General features: G+C 26.5%; 1 protein-coding gene across 1 annotated transcript in view; it reads right to left on the reverse strand.

Moving 5' to 3' along the window:
* LOC119604037 (serine-rich adhesin for platelets-like) overlaps nucleotides 1-20217 on the reverse strand; it is a 302563-nt gene that overhangs the window by 177939 nt on the left and 104407 nt on the right. Inside the window, exon 3 of the mRNA XM_037956367.1 lies at nucleotides 11199-11253. The gene's annotated coding sequence lies outside the window, so the exon portion shown is untranslated. The remainder of the gene's footprint in view (nucleotides 1-11198; nucleotides 11254-20217) is intronic.

Below are 20217 nucleotides of genomic sequence, written 5' to 3' on the forward strand. Positions count from 1 at the left end.
TTACGCTTTTTAGAAAAAGCTTTTAAGCTTCTTAGCAAAAGTTGGTAGTAATTTTAGTAAAAGCTTTCAAGTTTTTAGTAGAAGTTTTTTAATAAAATGTTGTAAGCTTTTATTAAAAGCTTTTTCTTTTTAGTAAAAGCTTTTTTCTATTTAGTATTAGCTTTTAAGTTTTTTGTAAAAGCTTTTTAGTAAAAGTTCTTAATTTTTTTAATTTTTTATGCATATGTATAAAAGCTTTTTACCACAAGTTTTAAGTTTAAGCTTTTAACTTTTTAAGTAAATGATTTTAAGCTTTTAGTAAAAGTTGTCTGGTTTTGTAGTCAAAGCTTTCGAACTTTTATGTAAAATATTTAAAGATTTAGAACTTTTCATTAAATCATTTCAATAGCAGTTAAAAGTCAAAATAAGAAGCTTTTTCTAATTCAAATACAAAGCTTAAAATATTTCATTTCTATTAAGAATGTTTTAATAATTTTTAGTAAAAGTTCTTGAAATTTTTTTAAACACTTTTAAACTTTATGAAATCATTTATAAGCTTTTATTGCTAGAAAGTTTGCTTAACAGTGATAAACTAAAAAGCTCGACTATTTTAAAAGCTTTCTTAAACACTTTATTTATTTTCCATTCCATTTCCATTCCCTCAACAATGATTTAATTCTTTTAATATTTGATGCAACCAAGATATTGCTGCCTATATGTATAATGTTGCTACTTAAAGCTGTTGATATTTTTTTGTTGTAAACATTTTCTTGATGTTGCTGCTATTATTGTTGTATTTGTTGCTAATGTCGTTCTCGTTGTTAAAAATCTTTTGTAAAAGAAAGAAAAGATCTTATATAGACGATCAAAAAACATTTTTATTTAAAATAATTTTTTTTGGTTGTTGCTGTTGCAACACTATTCCTTCTAAAATTCAAAAAATCAAAGATAGAAAAGTAGACAACAACAACAACAATAGTAACAACAACAACATCTTGTTAGCACAAATATTAACTTGTAAATATGATGCCTATAGAAATTTAAGAATTGTTAACGCGCGCGCCTCATGCCCATTTTTCTACAATTCGACGACTCATATTGTTGATATTGTTGTAGTTGTTGTTGCTGTTGCAGCAGTTGTAATATTGTCGTCGTATTCTTTTGCTTTTTGTTGTTGTTGTTGTTGCTGAATGATGTCGTTCATCTGGTTAATTCATAAGATTTATATCTTTGATTGTAAAGATGTTTTCAAGTATTTCTTTAAATTTTTTTTCTTCTTTTTTACTCATTTTCTTTTTCAATCTTTAAGATTGAATGGCATAGAATGAGGTAGAGAGTATGGCATGGAATAAGTAATATCAGCTGCTTGTTCTTAGGTTTTGTCGTTAATCATGATGAGTATAAAGATAATGATGATCGTCACTATCATCATTATTAACGTCATGGTATGTATGCTGATGATACTTGAATAGTTAAGTTTTGTTGTTTTCCATCTTTGCGCAATTCTATTAAGTAAGATCGTTACGAACTGTTTGTATTTAAGTGCTTAAGATGCCTATTTGTAAGAATTCTTTTCTCAAAACATCCCATTTCATCCAATGTTGAGGGAGTTTAACTGGTTTAGAAGAGTCTTGTTAGGAAAAAAAGTGTGTGTGTGAGTGCGTTTTTTTTTCTTATTTTGTTTATACAAAATTGGAACAAGAGGTTAAACTATTTCTTTTAAATTGAACATATGTCTGTGCGTTGATAAAAATCAAAACAATTATTGTTCTGCTTTTAAAAATACATTTTATGGGAATTTCAATAATTGCAGAGCAAGCTGGAGATGCGGCCAGATAATGCTGATGAAAAAATTGAAGATTTTTATCTTTAGCATCTAAATAAAGTTCTTCTTGTTTAAAAGGCGAAGTTTTGTAAGTTTAAGGTAAAGGAAATAAAGAAAAATTAGAAAGGGTTTTTAGACTTTAGTACCCTTAGTTAGATTAAAATACTAAAAAGCTCTGAAAAAACTTTTTAGTACATGATTAAAGCTTTTCACGCTTTTTCGGCAAAAGTTTATCGATTCTTATTAAAAGTTCATTGGTTTCACATATTAAAGCTTTCCGGTATTTATATTAGAGAATCAAAAATTATTCAAAACTTTTAATTTAGTTTGCAAAAGTTTTAAATTTTTTTAAAAAAGCTTTCAATTTGTTAAAATTTAAACTCTTGACAAAAAGCTTTCCACTACTCTTAAAAATTTGTATGCATTCTTAAAAAAGTGTTAATACTTTCAAGTATTTTATTCAAAACTTTTCAACGTTTTAAAATTAAAAAAGCTTTTAAACTTAAAGAAAGCTTTAACTTTTACAACACTTAAATATATTAAAATACTTAAATGTTTTTCTGGAAAGCTTTTTCTATTCTTTGGTATCACATCTTAAAGCTTTCAAGTGTTTTTATAAAATATTATTCAAATATTTTAAACTTCTTTTTTTGCAAAAGCTTTTAATATTTTAAGATATTAAAAATTTTGGAAAAGCTTTTTAATATTTGTATGTTTTTTTTTTTACTTTTTTTTAAAAGCTTCTTAATGAAAGCTCTTTGGTTTCACATCTTAAAGCTTTCAAGTGTTTTTATTACAGAATTAAACGTTATTCAAAGCTTATATTTTTTGCAAAATTTTTTTACATTTTTTCAAAAAGCTTTTAATTTGTATAATATTCCAGATTTTGTTAAAAAGCTTTCCACGTCTCTTAAATATTTGTATGCTTTTTTAAAAAGCTTTTAAAACTTTTAATTGTTTAATTGGATAATCGAAACTTATTCAGAGCTTTTAAACGTTTTAAACGTAAAGAAAGCTTTAACTTTTACAACACTTAATTATATTAAAATACTTTAATGTTTCTTTGAAAAGCTTTTTCTATTCTTTGGTATCACATCTTAAATCCTTCAAGGGTTTTTATTAAATATTATTCAAATATTTTTAACTTTTTTTGCTAAAGTTTCTAATTTTTTAATATATATACAATTTTGGAAAAAGCTTTGGACTTTTTCTTAAAAGTTTCTTATTGAAAGCTGTTTGGTTTCACATCTTTAAGCTTTCAAGTGTCTTTATTTTAGAATTAAACATTATTCAAAGCTTTTATTTTTTCTTGCAAAAGTTTTCCAATTTTTTTAAAAAAGCTTTTAATTTTTTTTAATTTTTAAACTTTTGGTAAAAAGCTTTCAACACATTTTTGAAATGGTTTTAAACTTGAAGAAAGTTTAATTTTTTTTGAAAGCACTTTGGTTTCACATCTTAAATTTCTCAAGTGTTTTTATTAAACATTATTCAAATCAATTGAACTTTTTTATAAAAAGCTTTAATTTTTTTAAGAAATTTGAAATTTTTGGAAAAAGCTTTTTAATATTTGTATGTTTTTTTAAAAAGCTTTCAAAACTAATTTTGAAATAAATAACTTTGAACTTTTTCTTAAACGTTTTAACACTTATTTTAAAAAGATTTTAAACTTATAAAAGCTTTTAATTAATAAAAGCTTTTAAACATTTCTGTTTAATGTCATATTTATCCTATTAAAAGTTATTAGTAAAAATCTTAAAAACTACTTAGTAAAAGCTTCAAGCTTTCACATATTTTAACTCCTAGAAACCTAACTCTTTAAAATAAAAGCTTTTTAAAACAACACTTCAACAAACCCTAAACAACCGTCTGTAGAGTATTGGCAATTCAGGCAATTTATTTAATACTTTTAAAGTAAATTTTTTAACTACTGACTTCTTGAAACAAATGGGACTTAACTTAAAGTCAAATAAATAAACAAATTGGGTGTGAAATTGAATTGGAAAACAAATAATTACATTTCTTATTTTTATAAATTTTATTATTTTTATGTGTTTTTTTTACAATTCACACCATACAAAAGCCAACAAAACTAAAACGACACTAAAAATGAGGGAGCCGTTAGTTTTTGAAGTCGTAGAGAAAAAAAATGTATAAAAATTAATATTAAACTTTACAACAAAAAGAAAAACACCATGCAATCACTTTTTGTGAACTTACTTACTGTTGGCATGGTAGCAGCAATAGCAATTACTTGCATTAACCCACTTCCCACTTTTGTTTTGTCAAACTTTTTTTTCTTACTATTTTAACTTTTTTTTTTTTGAATTTTTTTTTTGGTTAAAGTGTTTGCGTGCTTATGGATTATTGATCGCGCCACGTGATGCCGCCACTGTAGAAATTCATAGCAATTTTTGGTTTTTTGCAGTCAACAATCTAAAAAGTTTGTTGAAAAGGTGAACGCATGCAAAACAAAGACAATACACAGACTCGGTGGCAACACTACTACTACTACTAGCAACATTAACAGCAGCAAAACAATTGAAACAATATTAGACACTAAGCAGCAACAACTACAACATCATAACATTGCCACCAGCTATAGTTTTTGTTGGTTTCTTCATTTTTTATTATTATTTTTATTATTGTAACTGTAAGTCAGTGTTGTTTACTTTTTAAGTCAGTTGCATTAACTACTGACACACCTTTTACCAAAATTTGCTTCACCCATGCAACATGCAGCATTAACTGCTGCCACAACCACAACACCAGTTTCTAACAGTCAAAGCTAAACAAACCAATTCAATTTTATAGATTCATTCAAATATTTTTTTTCAGCTTTAATATCTGTCTGTCCCACCATGCAAGCTTTTTTCTTTTTTTTTTTGCAGGCGGTTGAGGATTTGAGGATTTTTCTGTATTTCTTTTGCCACAATTGTTTAAGAAACAAGTTAAAGAAGTCAAGCAATCAAACATTTCAATAAACAATTTTGTTTTTTGCTGTTTCTTCCTAGCATTCATACCTTTTTGGCAATAATACTGAATAATAAAAAGAAAAATTATATGTTTGGCCAAAAACAAAATATAAGAAATCAAGAAAATATTTTGAAAAATTTTCATCATATTACTAATCCGCCTGCCTGTTGCCTGCCAGTTTGCTAACAAAGACAATGACTGGTAGTGGGTTGTTGCATTTGCAACAAATAAACAAAAAAAAAAAAAAAACGTCTGCAAGGCACCTGTGTTGCCTTTGTTATGTTCGTTGTTAATTTGAGAATTGTTATTTTTGTAAAGCAGGTTATTTTTTTATATTTTGTTTAAATTATAGTTATGAAAAAAGTGTTTATATTTTTGGGGGGAGAAACATTTGTAATTTGCTTGTCAATAATTTGTTTAAACTATGATTTGACCTAAATTGTTTATAAAGCTTTGGGGGACCTTACAAAAGGGTGTTTAACCACTATATACACATTTTTAAAGGTTTTATGAACAATGCTTAAAAAATGTATTTTAAATTTAAAAAAATTTAATGTCATGGTTTAAATAAATTATTTGCTGTATGATAAAAGAAAATAAAGCTTTTGAAAATTTTCGCATAAAAAAACCTCGCAAATGTCAATTATAGCATTTCAAATAAATATAAAGGCATTTTTTTTGATATTTTATTTAAAAGCTTTTTTGAACTGATTTTCAAAAATTTTTGAAAAGCTTCATTAAGTTTAAAACAAACTTTCTTTTCAATTTAAAAGCTTTTTTCAGCTTTACATTTCATATTATTGCAACATTGTCTTTCAATAAAGTATTTCATTATAAAATTTTTAACAACTCTTAAAAAACTATTAAGCTTTTAAAGCTTTTATATTTTTCTTATTTACATAATTTTCTTAATAAAATTTTTCCTACATTTTAATAAGACTTTTCATTAAACAAGTTGACAAAATTCTAGTAATATTTTATATTTTTTTCGAAAAGCTTTTCAGTTTCACATTAGACTTTTCTTTAAAAAAGCTTTCAAGGTCATTTCATCCTATATCATTTTTTACCTCCAGCTTTTTTTCCCTACAGATTTCTATTCTTCTTTGTTATTTTTTATACTTTTTGCCAAAAGCTTTCAAATTTCATATTAAAGTTTTAATTTATAGCATTTAATTAAGAATTAAGTTTCTAAGCTTTTTTTATTTGCATACCTTTTTCGAAATAATATTTTATATTTAAATTAAAACCTCTAAAGCTTTTCATTTTAATTTTAATACTTTTTTTATATTAAAACAGCTTTTAAAATCGTTTCTTCCTATTTGGGACTTGTTTTTGCTTCAATCCCTCAAGCTTTTTATTGCGAGTTAAGTTATTTGTTATTTTTTATACTTCTTGCCAAAAAGCTTTCAAATTTCACATTAAAGTTTTAACTTAAAGCTTTTAATTGAGAATTAAGTTTCCAAGCTTTTTTTATATTTTTACGAAATTATATTTTATATTTAAATAAAAACTACTTAAGCTTTTCATGTTAATTTTATTAGCTTTTTCTATTAAAAAAGCTTTTAAAGTCCTAAAGTCGTTTATTAATTGTATTTGCTTCAATTCCTCAAGCTTTTTGCCAAATATAGTTTAAATTAGAATATACTAAGTATTTTAAGTAATTTTATTTTAAAAAGGTTTCAAAGTGTTTGTTAAAAGCTGGCAGTTTCAAAAAACGAAAGCTTTTCTAAATGGAAATTAAAAAACTTATTACATTAATTAGCTTTCAGCCAAAGCTTTTTCCTTTTAAACAAATATTTTTTAATGACAAATTAAAGCTGAGAATTAATAACTATGAAAGCTTAAAAAATTCTAAACATTTTTAAGAAGATACTTAGTAGAATTAAAGCTTTTGTTAAAACTCTTTCAAGTGCTGTAAAAGCTTTAATTAAGCTTTAAATTTATAACAAATATCACTTTATCACTGGCAATAAAAAAAAAATAAGTAATTACTCATGCAGCAGCTTAACTTCTATTAAGAGGATTAACAATTTGTCAGCTTTTTTTTAGGGAATTGTTAAAGTGAAATTAAAAACAAAAATTCTTCTTTTTTTGTTTCATGTGACATAAACATTGAAAATTAATTTCAATTTCAAAACCAATTGAAATTGTTTTTGTTTTTATTACCCGGCCTGTATGTTGTTTCAACTCTGCTTAATTTAAGCTTTCAGTTTCACTTTATTTCTCAAGTGGGGATTTAAAAAAAAATTAAGAAAAAAATACTTCAGAATTTAAGTACAAAACTTTCAACTTCAATTAAATTAAATTTATAGCTGTCATCGATTTGAAGTTGTTGTTGCTGTTGTTTGCTGACGTTTTTGGATTTTCAGTTATTTTTATGATGATTTACCAAAAAAAGAAAAGAAGAAAATACTGGATTTTTGTAGTAATAAAATACAGGAACTTAATGCAAGAAACCGTAATTTTTAATTACGTCTATAAAAAAAAAAATATATAAAGAAAAAAAAATAATTCAAAATATTCTATTATAAAAAACGAATTGAAATAAAACAACCAGCATGTAATTGTTAATTTCTTCGTACATAAACAATTGTCTTATAATAAAAAAAAAAATTTACTGCAGAAAATAATAACAATAAAAATAATTACAAATTTATTACCCTTATACAGCCGATAGCAGACAGGGCGATTTTGTCTACACTATACATTACACTGTCAGCATTAGTGATCATGATGATGGTGGGGTTTTTAAATAAATTATAAAATTAAAATGTATTTTATATGGTCTGTTTTTGTCTTTAATTATAACAAATTATCTATATTTCTTTTTCTTTAATTTTTCATGCATGATTTTGAAAACAGAATGAAGAAAAACATGAAAATTATTTACAAAAGAATGCCGACGACGATCAAAGTTTCTTAGTGAGAAGTTAGTGTAAAGAGAATTGACATTTTTAACAACTGTCTGTCTGTCTGTCTTTGTTTAGAATGCAGGCATGTTGCAATGGCATATATTACACTGTTTCTCTTGTTTTAGAATGTCTCTCTCTAAAGCTTTTTGTTACGAAGGACCAATTTTCAATACAAGCTTTGTTGTGTTAGCTTTCCATTAAGTTGAGTAACGAGTTTTTGAGTAAAAGCTTGTTACTCACATATTTATAGTTTAAAAAGCTTTTTCCAGGAAGTCATCATTCGAAGGACCATATTTTCAAAGCACAAAATTTAAGATTTTTTAGGAGTATTTTCATTTCTATTTAAATTTTCTTTTGGAACTGGTGTAGTTGCAGCATTTTGGTTTTTATGGTGTAACATTTTCCATTAATTATCGGTAGTTAAGTATTATTAAGCATCATTAGAGTCAGTTTGAAAATTAAAGCAACAAAAACTGCAACTGAAGATATTTTTTACGACAAAGGGTAACAAAAATATAGTTGAACAAAATCATAAAAAATTATATCATAAAAATAGTCAGCATGACAAAGACATGAAATTTTGAGAAAAAATTAAGAGCAAAATTAAATTTATTTTATAATAAAACTTCCAACATGGAAATCTTTATTTTTTTGGTCTATAAAATTTCTTAGCATTTTTCCTCAATTTTATTCAGCTTTCTTTGCTCTTTAACTAACTAAACAATATTCATCATATATTTTGTTTAATAAAGTTTTATCTACATGTAAACTCAGTAAAAGATGGATGGATGGGTCAAAACGTGATCAATAAAAATTAATGAAACACTTTAGACCTGAAAATATTTATGCATGTTATATAGTTCAAATTATGTTGAAAACCATTAAAGACATAATAACTTAAACACATGGAGCAAAACAAGCAAACAGCTAAAATTACATAAATATTAAAGCTTTTTAAGAAAATATTATAGAAATTTAAGGAAATCATGAAGTTAAAATGTCCACAAAATGGTGGGTTTAATGGGAAACTTGTTTAGTACACTAAACTGTTAGATTCAAAATCATATTAGGTTGTTTACTGCTTAAGAAAATGGTCCTTCATGCTATACATTAAGGCAAAAGCTATTAAACAAAAAAGCTCTTTTCGTAAAAAGGGTTTTATTTAAATATTTTGAAAAGATTTTTGAGAAGTTTTTCAGATAAAACAGCTGTTAGAAGCTTTTTTTCTGGAAACTTTTTAACAATAGGAGCTTTTATATAATATAAAATAACAGCAAAGCTTTTTATAAATTTAAATAAAATTAATATTCATTAATATTTTGAACTTTTTTTTAAAACATTTTCTAAAAAAGCTTTTTCAAGAAATATTTTTTAAAAAGCTATTTCCACAAAAGCTCTTTAAAGGAAACTATTTTTACCATAAAACTTTTTTACAGCAAAAACTTTTTTTTATCAAAAAAACTTGAAATTTTATAAAGCTTTTCTAAAAACTTTTATCGGAAAAGCTTAAAAATTTTCTATCAATAAAAGTAAAAATGAATCCGTTAAAAAAAGTTTAAAATAAAGAAGTTTTTTAACAAAAAAGCTTTTATAAAAAGCTGAAATAAAAGCTTTTATCAAAAATGCTTAAATAAAAACTTTAATCAAAAAAGCTTATAAAATAAAGCTTATCCTACAAAACAATTCAGAGTAAAGTAAATTTGAAAAAAGCTTTTATAAAAAAGCTGAAGTAAAGGCTTTTATCAAAAAAGCTTAAATAAAAGCTTATATCAAAAAAGCTTAAATAAAAGCTTATATCAAAAAAGCTTTAATAAAAGCTTTTATCAAAAAAGCTTAAATAAAAGCTTTTATCAAAAAAGCTTAAATAAAAGCTTTTATCAAAAAAAAAAAAAATTAAATAAATGCTTTTTAAACAACCAGCCCAAATAATAGCTTTTATAAAAGCCTGTAATAAATGTTATAATCAGAAAAAGGACAAAATAAAGCTTTTATCAAAAAAGCTCAAAATAATTTTTATATAAAAAAATCTCAAAATAAAGCCTGTCCTATAAACAAATTTCGAGTAAAGTAAATTTGAAAAAAGCTTTTATAAAAAAGCTGAAGTAAAAGCTTTTATCAAAAAAGCTTTAAAAAAAGCTGTCTAAAAAAACTTTCAAATTATTTTATACAAAAAAAATCAAAATAAAATTAAAGCTTTTATCAAAAAAAGCTTAAATAAAAGCTTTTATAAAAAAAGCTTAAATAAAAGCTTTTCAAACAACCAGACCAAATAATAGCTTTTATAAAAGGCTGTAATAAAAGTTTTAATCAAAAAAGGTCAAAATAAAGCTTTTATCATAAAAGCTCAAAATAATTTTTATATTTCGACTAAAGTAAATTTGAAGTGAAAAAATTAATTTTTGCAAAGTTTAAAAAAAAATGTTTAAAAGCTCTATTTGCAGATAGAAGTTGTTATAATCAAAACTTAATGGTTTTTATACATACATATGTTTTACAATTTATTTGGCATTCTACAAACAAATGTAAAAAAATGCAGTTATTCTAAAAATTTTTCAAAGCAAAGCTTTACAAGTTATAGTCAAAATCAAAAGTTCCGTTAATTTTTAGCTCTAAAATTAATATTTTATGTTTAATTTCGGAAATGTCTAGGGAATAATAATTACTTTATTAAATTTGTTATTTACAAACTTTCTCATAAGCATTTATTTTGTGTAATAATTTCTCAGAAATAATTTATTAATTCATATTATTTTTGTTTGGTGTCAAGCATATTTAGGTTAATTTGTAAAGCTTTTTAGGAATTTATAATGAAGCTTCAACTACTGCTTAAAATGATTAGAAAAATTATTATATTTTTATTTATGACAAAAAGTTGATAAGAATAAAAGACATTTTCAAAGAATTTTTTTTTTATATATTTTATTAACAGTAAATATCTTAATGTATTTTTTAAATTGGTATTTTGTGTTGAGACAAAAAACATGTGTAGCAAAAGAATATAAACTCTTTTAGTTATTGCTTAAATGGTTCTATAAAAGTCACTATGGCCACAGGCCGCCCTGTCAAGTTCAAAGTTATAAATTTTGTTTTAAATGAATTTTGTGTGGAATATGGAAAAGAGGGCAGCAGAATGTTTTCAAGTTTAATAGAAATTTATTTTAACACTAAAATCTTAAGTTCTTATGAAACTTTTTTTATATAGAAGGCGTTTTATTCTAAAACTCATTTTTAATGAATATTCAATTTTAATTATATTTAATAGCTTTTAGATTTTTCCTATTCCTTCTATTGTTTTTTGTTGCGTTTTTCTTTCTTTATCTTTGGGGTTTTGTTAAAAATTATAGGTCTTTAAAATGAAATTAAAAGGTAGTAACGTTTTAATGTTAAACGTTAATAAAAATTATAGTTTATTGGTAACAATTTTGGTTTTTAAATTATAGTTTAAGTTCAAAATTATATAGCTGTTTATGGTTAAATGTATAAATTTTGATTTAAAAACAAAAACTTACCAAATAAGACGGTTTTAGAACACTAGCTGTGGTTTATAGCTGGTTTGTGGAAAACTGTAAAGATAGAAAAAATATAATATAATTGTTAATTAAGATTTGTTGATTATATAATTTTGAAAAGTTTAAAACTTAATAGCTTTTTTTTTAAGAAATTAGAATAAATTGATTTAATTAAAGCTAAAATCTTTAAAATATTATTAAAATAAACAATAATATCTTATCAAACAGGAACTATTATAAACAAACTATCTAAGCAACAGTGTAAGCAATTAAATAAGTAGCAACATATGTAGTGCTTACCTGCTGCCTTACAGATATAATGTCTCTATTGCGAAGCTTACATGAGCTTTGAATACATGAACTATTTTATCAATAGTAATGGCCTCATTGTAACATTAACTTACAAACCTCTTTTTGCCAAAAAAAAAACTCCCTTTCTTTTTCACCAAAAAGCGGAAATAATTGCAAATATTTATGAATAGAAATTATATAATAATATATTTTCCATATACATATATTAACCAATAATAAAAACGCACCACTATGGGATAAACTCTCACTATAAAAAAAACTTAGGTTTAAACCATAAAAAAACTAAGGAAAAATGAAATAAAAATATTATCTTATATACAGCAACAAAAACAAAACTTTATAAAAGCACTAAAGAAAACTTTTCAAAATAACAGAAAAAAAATATTTAAATTTAAGTCTTCCTTAAACACTAAAAATGACACTTTCATTACAGTAAAACAAACAAATATGTTTGTAATTGCAAAAATAAAACTTACAAACGTTCGCCTAAAAATTGTACATAAAAAATATATTGTATTTTATTTCCTTAAATTTTGTTTAAGTTAAAAAGTGCAGCAGAAAAAAAAACACTAAACTTTAAAGGAAATCAACAATTTACATACCAAAGAAATGTTGACAAAAAAACTTTATATTAAATGGTATTGAAAATTATAGACTTCCTTTTTTAAAAAGAAACGAAAAAAAATTTAAAGACAATTGTTGTTTTTTTTCAAAAAGGTAAAAAATATTATATTAAGAAATTAACCCTTAATATATTTTAAAAATATTGAGAATGTAAGAAAAATATTGTAATTCGTATGAGCTTTAGTTTGACGTATATTTTATATTAAACTTTAACATTTTAATGTGTAAGAAATTGGTCCTTCGAACCATCATAAGAGTTTAAAATATCACTCCGAATTGAGATAATGTTAAGTGAAATTGTTAAAAGCTTTAAAAAGTAATAAAATTTTTAATATATTAATTGTGGAAATCTTTTGTATGAGAAATTGGTCCTTCGAACAAGGTTAATGCATAAATGTTAAGAAATTTATAAATATATATCTTTCTTCCAAAATAAGTATATCAATTTGTTTAAATACTGTTTAAAATATGATTACGATATGAAAATAATAAATTATCTTTTGGAGTTTTTATGTAAAGCGTCAAGAGATCTTTTTATAACCGGTATCAAAACTATTTTCAGTTCTATCACTCATTTTGTAACATATCGAAATATTGGACGTAGACGATGTGCAAAAGTATATGTGTACACAGAAGGAAAATAACATATACACGCCAGGTACCAAATTGACACCAATTTTTTCAATAACATCCGTTGTCAATTATATACATACATACAAAAAATTAGATTGCGACAACGAATTGTTGCAATCTTGACAGCGTTGCGTGGTCAACATTACATGTTTTTGTTGTATGTATGTATATACTTGACAACGGATGTTATTAAAAAATTTGTTGTCAATTTGGTACCAGTCGTGTATATTTTTTCCCCTCTGTGTATGTGTATTCTGGGTTCTCTTCAGATTCTAGGACGATCTAGCCATGTTGATCCATCTGTCAGTAGAAATGTTTTTTTGGTAATGAAAATAGGTAATATCGATCCATGATTTTACTTAGTCCCCACAAAAGTGACTACATGGAATACAAAGTTTCTGAATTGCTATACATGATTACCTATCTTGAAGATCTTATCTCACGGTGGCCCTTTTCAACCATCTCATTACTGTCCCTGCAAGAAACATGCAGGTGGCATTTGTAATCCCATTGAGGAATATCTGGCTATATATTCAGACAATTTTTAAAGAATTACTCGACAATGTGCAGACACACTGCTGGAATGTCGCTATATATCCGAAACCAGCACCTAGAGACGCATTAGACTAGACTGAAGAACTATCCCCATTAATAAGACAGGATATTCCTTACACACAGGAGACACTATGCGGTCAGGTTTGAACTAAGTAAACCCCGAAATATTACCAAGAAATAATGATAATTTTCTCGAGGACAGGAACATCGCAACCCATAACCTGATCTTCTATCTTGAAGATCTTATCTCACTCTCTTCAACCATCTCATTACCGCCCCTTTAAGACTGCAAGTAACATGCAGGTGGCATTTGTGATCTCGTTGTGAAATATCTAGCAATATTCGAACTATATCTGAAAAGTTCCTCGATTTGGTATCAGTACCTAGATCTAAGTACTATCCGCATTAATAAGACTAGACATTCCTTGCATACAGGATACCATCTGCGGTCAGATTTGAACTTAGTAAACCCAGAAACATATCCAAAAACGGATGATAAGTTTCTCGAGGACAGGAATAACGTACATACTTTGGCATGCAACCCATTACATAGATCTTTCATCCAAAACATTTAAACTCGCTCTATTTACTGTCATCGTGATATCAACTTGTTGCCATAGTAACTCATCTGTGGAGCTAAGTTGAGTCCGAAACAGCACCAGGAACTTATCCCGAAATATTGTCAGTCCTTAAGCTAATATTCTCTTCCAGCGATTTGGGTTTCAAGATCACGTGTATCCCTAAGGAAACTCTCAAATGTCCAGAATAAGTCAAAGTCCAATATGAAATTAATACTTTCAAAACTATTTCTGGTGAACCTTTAGACGTTATGACACGCCAAAAAGTGTCATAGTGTCCATGTACGTTATGACAATTCTTAAAAGTGTCATAACGTCCATGGATATTGTGACACTTCTAAAACAAAAATGTATTGGAAAATTTGTTTAGAATTTAGGAAAGGGACAACACTCTTATCCCGAAAATAATTGTTCCGAAATTTGATGTATGTTGCGTTTTGGATTCCTTTAAAAAAGCGTCCTGGATAGGCGGCCTTCGGCCGGGCGCAGGAATTTTCAACTCAGGCATATTTTGAATACCGGCTTCGCTAAATTAGACTTTTTTTGATAAATGGACTCTTTGAAATCCACAGACTTTATGTCATTATGCTCATAGGCATTGTGACACTTTTGAAATTGTCATAACGTCCATGGACACTATGACTCAATTTAGTGTGTCATAGTGTCCATGGACATTATGATACGCCACTCTTTAGAACTGATTTTGCTTTTAACATTCGATCTATAAAATGTTTCTGAAACTAGTTCTGTAATCGATGATTTTCATTCGAGATTGTTACCTTCTAAATTTGTAGTTCTAAGGAAACTTTAGAGAACTGGTTTTGTAGATGCTATATGCTGTAGACATTTCTTCTTTGAAATGGTTTTGGAAGGAGTTCTTTAATTGATGATTGCTGATGGAGGGGGTCATTTTAATAATTCTAAAGAAGTTTTAGGGAACAAATACATCTCAAAACTAGTCTTTTGGATGCTTTATGCTGTCGACATTTATACTATGAAATGGTTCTGAAAGTAGTTCTTTAATCGAAGATTTTGTTCGCGACCATAAAATAGTTCTAGGGAAACTTCAGAGAACAAATTAATCTCAGAATGTACTGCGACGACATTCTTTATATAAAATGGTTTAGGAAGTTAATCTTTAATCGATAATGTTTGTTCTAAATAGTTCTGGGGATGTTTTGGAAAAACAGAACAGGTGCTGTGGAGGGGTAATTGTTCTGAAATTAGTTTATTATTCGATGGTATTTGTTTGACATTATCGGCATTGGAACGGGTTTTAGAGAATTTTTAATATACAAATTCTTATAACATTCTAGAAAAGGTCTAGTTATCTTAAAACAACGTTTAAAATTTGTCCTGATTTAAAAAACTCTAAATTGAAAAACGACTTTTTCTAACCTCAAAAAACCCAAATTATAGCTCAAGTTTCTAAAATACTTAATACAATTACCAATAAATATAAACGTTACAAAAACCCTTTAAAGGCCAATTATATAAACCAAGGGTTAATGGCTGACAATGGTTTAAAGTAAAATAAACTAACATTGAACATGCGTCTATTTGTCGTATTGTCTATGCGTTGTCCCCAAAAAAAAAAAAACAATAAAAAACTTTTGCTTTTATTTAAAATCGTTTCTAAAATGTGTTTTTTTTTTTCTCTTAAGACAAAACAAAAGAAGCAAATTTTCAATGCAATTGACCAATAATGGTCATGTTCAAATGACCATTTTGAGCAAATCGTTATTGCACAATTGCATAAAACACAATGTTGTTTGCATTTTTTCTTTTTGCAATCTTCTACTTTAAAACTATTGTTTTGTTTTTAGACGCAACAACAGCAACACAAATTTCAGTTGACACTATATATAGTTTTTTGCCGTGAATTTTTTTCTTACTAACAACATGTTGTTGGTGCTGTTTTTTTCCCTGTTTCCCCTGAAAATGGTTTAAAGATCATTGTTTGAAAACATAGTGTTTTTTTTTTTTTTTTTTGCTTAGCGAAAGTGTTGCTTTAGCTGTGGACAAACGCATTGTTTACTGTTGCTGTAGAGCAGTACATATCAGCAACATATTGAGCTAAATTTGCTGTGGCTGCTTGTTGTTAAACACTTTAATTGTTTAACCATAATCGTTTGTTTTGCGCAAATTTTTTTAGCAAATTTTCTATTTAAATTGTTAAACAATTTGTGTTTTCATTTGTGTTTTTTTTTTTTTTTTCACAGTGTTAATAGTCAAATTGCTAACGATTAGACAACAAATAATAAAAATAAAATTAATTAACTAGAGTGTTTAATGGAAATGTATAAATTGTTTAGCAAGTTGTTTTAAGGAACTAGAGGTATTTCAGTTAAAAGGAAAATTAGCTAAGCTTGGATACCAAGTGCTTCTTAAGAGCAAGACTTTTCAGCAGTTTGTTCGTTTATAAAACTTCTTACATGACAAAGGCATCTAAACTATGTATTTTGTGGAACCTGAATCAGATAAGTGTATATCCTTAGTTGGTGTCCATTTTCAAGTTTTCATTTGAACTTGAGACTTGTTTGAAACCAATGTTTTCCATTATATTTTTACAACCCTCGGTTTTTTCGTTATTTCTCTCAATAGAATCCGATAAATCTTGTCTCTCAGTTTTAGCCATAATTCATTTGCATGTCTAAGATATTGTTTACTTTTAATAACAATTTTTACTTTATTTAATATAATTTTAATGTGGGTTTTTAATCAACTTTTAATATGACCAAGTTTTTTTTTGACATAAAGTTGAATGGCCTTTTTTCTCTCTGTAATTTAAACATAAAATATTTTTGCATTTTTCAGTTTATTTGTCAATATCAATGTAAATTCATGAGTTAAAAAAAAAAAAAAAATCCAAAATCTTTAGGCGGACAAGTTGTACAAGTACAAATTTTGATTACAACATATTTTTCACACAGTTGTTGTTTTTGGAGAAAAAAAAAACACTTCTAGCCACAACTAGAAATCACCAGTACTGGTATCGGCTAGTGGTCAAATAAATCGAAAGAATAGTGGAATGTAGGCTAGAAATATGCATTCAAAAAAATCTAGACATTTATAATGGAATTTCCTTGTAAATGGAAAATAAAGGAGCTACAAATTGATAATATTTGTAAATATTTTAGGATTTTTTGGCATTTTTATTAATAGAAATTTTTGCTGTCAATAGAATCAGTTATAATAGATTTATAAGTTTAAATGGTAAATAAGAATCTGATTCATCAATTATACTCTATAAAATTGTTTATAAAGTTTAGTCCAAACTGGTCTCCTATGCCTTTCAGTGGGATTTCATTTAATTGAAAGTATTTGTTGTAAAAATTTACATGGACAGACGGACAAAAATGGTCGGACGGACGACCCAGAAAATTATTCTAAGCCTATTTATTTGGGATTACGCAGAGGAAAAAAATATACACGTCTGTTACCAAATTGTCAAGTATATACATACATACAACAACAACATGTAATGTTGACCACGTAACGTTGTCAACATTGCAATAATTCGTTGTCGCAATCTAAATTTTATACAAATCCGTTGTCTTAAAGTTAACAAACGTGGTAAGCTGAAAATGCGTTGTAAATAGTGAGCTTACCACGTTTGTTTACTTTTAGACAACGGATGTGCATAAAGTTCTTAATATTATTTACACTCTCAACAAAAATTTTCATTACAAAGTAAAGGGTTTAAATCCTGTTATACACTTATCGATTACATTTTAAGTCATTATTTTAACACGGTGATGTCATTAGACCCAAGTACTAATGAATAAGTAAGTATTTATATAAAACTCTATTTATAAGAGGTTATAAGACTACTTCTACATAATCAAAAAGGTATGTGGAAGTTATTGAAAAGTATAATATAAGGAAAGTGATTCGAATTTAAAGTCATTACTACAATGATTCTCAAAATCCTGTGAGTACCGCAATAGTGAACTGTTTCTACGAGGCTGTTCCTACATATGGATCTCTGGTATGTTTTACTTGAATTATAAGGAATTTTGCTTTATACCAACTGTATAAGGCTCATAGATCAGCATGTGTTGCTATAACAGACGTATTAAGATGAAGTCCTTCAGGGAGCATTGACTACCATATTGCACCTTGTTTCTATCGACATTCTTATAATGGGCGTCTATGCATCTATTGTAACGAGGCGTTCAGAATTCTAAGCGTTCTGCTCTCAGTCTTTAGTCAGAATTCATTCCAGACGGGAATGGAATTCAACACTAACTAACTAACTAACTAACTAACTAACTAACTACTAACTACTAACTAACTAACTAACTAACTAACTAACTAACTAACTAACTAACTAACTAACTAACTAACTAACTACTAACTAACTAACTAACTAACTAACTAACTAACTAACTAACTAACTAACTAACTAACTAACTAACTAACTAACTAACTAACTAACTACTAACTAACTAACTAACTAACTAACTAACTAACTAACTAACTAACTAACTAACTAACTAACTAACTACTAACTAACTAACTAACTAACTAACTAACTAACTAACTAACTAACTAACTAACTAACTAACTAACTAACTAACTAACTAACTAACTAACTAACTAACTAACTAACTACTAACTAACTACTAACTAACTAACTAACTAACTAACTAACTAACTAACTAACTAACTAACTAACTAACTAACTAACTAACTAACTACTAACTAACTAACTAACTAACTAACTAACTAACTAACTAACTAACTAACTAACTAACTAACTAACTAACTAACTAACTAACTAACTAACTAACTAACTAACTAACTAACTAACTAACTAACTAACTAACTAACTAACTAACTAACTAACTACTAACTAACTAACTAACTAACTAACTAACTAACTAACTAACTAACTAACTAACTAACTAACTAACTAACTAACTAACTAACTAACTAACTAACTAACTACTAACTAACTAACTAACTAACTAACTAACTAACTAACTAACTAACTAACTACTACTAACTAACTAACTAACTACTAACTAACTAACTAACTAACTAACTAACTAACTACTAACTAACTAACTACTAACTAACTAACTAACTAACTAACTAACTACTAACTACTAACTAACTAACTAACTAACTAACTAACTACTAACTAACTAACTAACTAACTAACTAACTAACTAACTAACTAACTAACTACTAACTAACTAACTAACTAACTACTAACTAACTAACTAACTAACTACTAACTAACTAACTAACTAACTAACTAACTAACTAACTAACTAACTAACTAACTAACTAACTAACTAACTACTAACTAACTAACTAACTAACTAACTAACTAACTAACTACTACTAACTAACTAACTAACTAACTAACTAACTAACTAACTACTAACTAACTAACTAACTAACTAACTAACTACTAACTAACTAACTAACTAACTAACTAACTAACTAACTAACTAACTAACTAACTACTAACTAACTAAACTACTAACTAACTAAACTAACTAACTAACTAACTACTAACTACTACTAACTAACTAACTAACTAACTAACTAACTAACTAACTAACTAACTAACTACTAACTAACTAACTAACTAACTAACTAACTAACTAACTAACTAACTAACTAACTAACTACTAACTAACTAACTAACTAACTAACTACTAACTACTAACTAACTACGAACTAACTAACTAACTAACTAACTAACTAACTAACTAACTAACGAACTAACTAACTAACTAACTAACTAACTAACTAACTAACTAACTAACTAACTAACTAACTAACTAACTAACTAACTAACTAACTAACTAACTAGCTAACTAACTAACAAACTAACTAACTAACTAACTAACTAACTTACTAACTAACTAACTAACTAACTAACTAACTAACTAACTAACTAACTAACTAACTAACTAACTAACTAACTAACTAACTAACTAACTACTACTATCTATCTAACTATCTAACTAACTAACTTGAGATTCCTATCTATGAATACTCTAGCAGCTGTAATGACAGAGAAAAGAAGAAACAATATTCGCCCTTCTCTGTGAATGCCCCACCCTAAACGCCAAGAGTAAAAGATTCCTCTACAATTAAACTCTATACAAACCTTGGTGAGTTATTGAGATATATCTTGGCTTACAGCTGGCCTATAAATGTTTTTGTAATTTGTTTTAAAGATGTTGTTCGTGATGGAGGCAAATTTAGCATGGAAATTAAGTGGGCGAAAAAAGAAGGCATGGTTTAGCATAATAGGCCCCATAATTTCTTCGTATAGATGTGTGAATACATCT

This window comes from Lucilia sericata, unplaced genomic scaffold, assembly GCF_015586225.1.
Source record: "Lucilia sericata isolate MDLA Ls3-8-SP2 unplaced genomic scaffold, ASM1558622v1 Contig000354F_arrow, whole genome shotgun sequence".
In the NCBI taxonomy this organism is placed as follows: Eukaryota; Metazoa; Arthropoda; class Insecta; order Diptera; family Calliphoridae; genus Lucilia; species Lucilia sericata.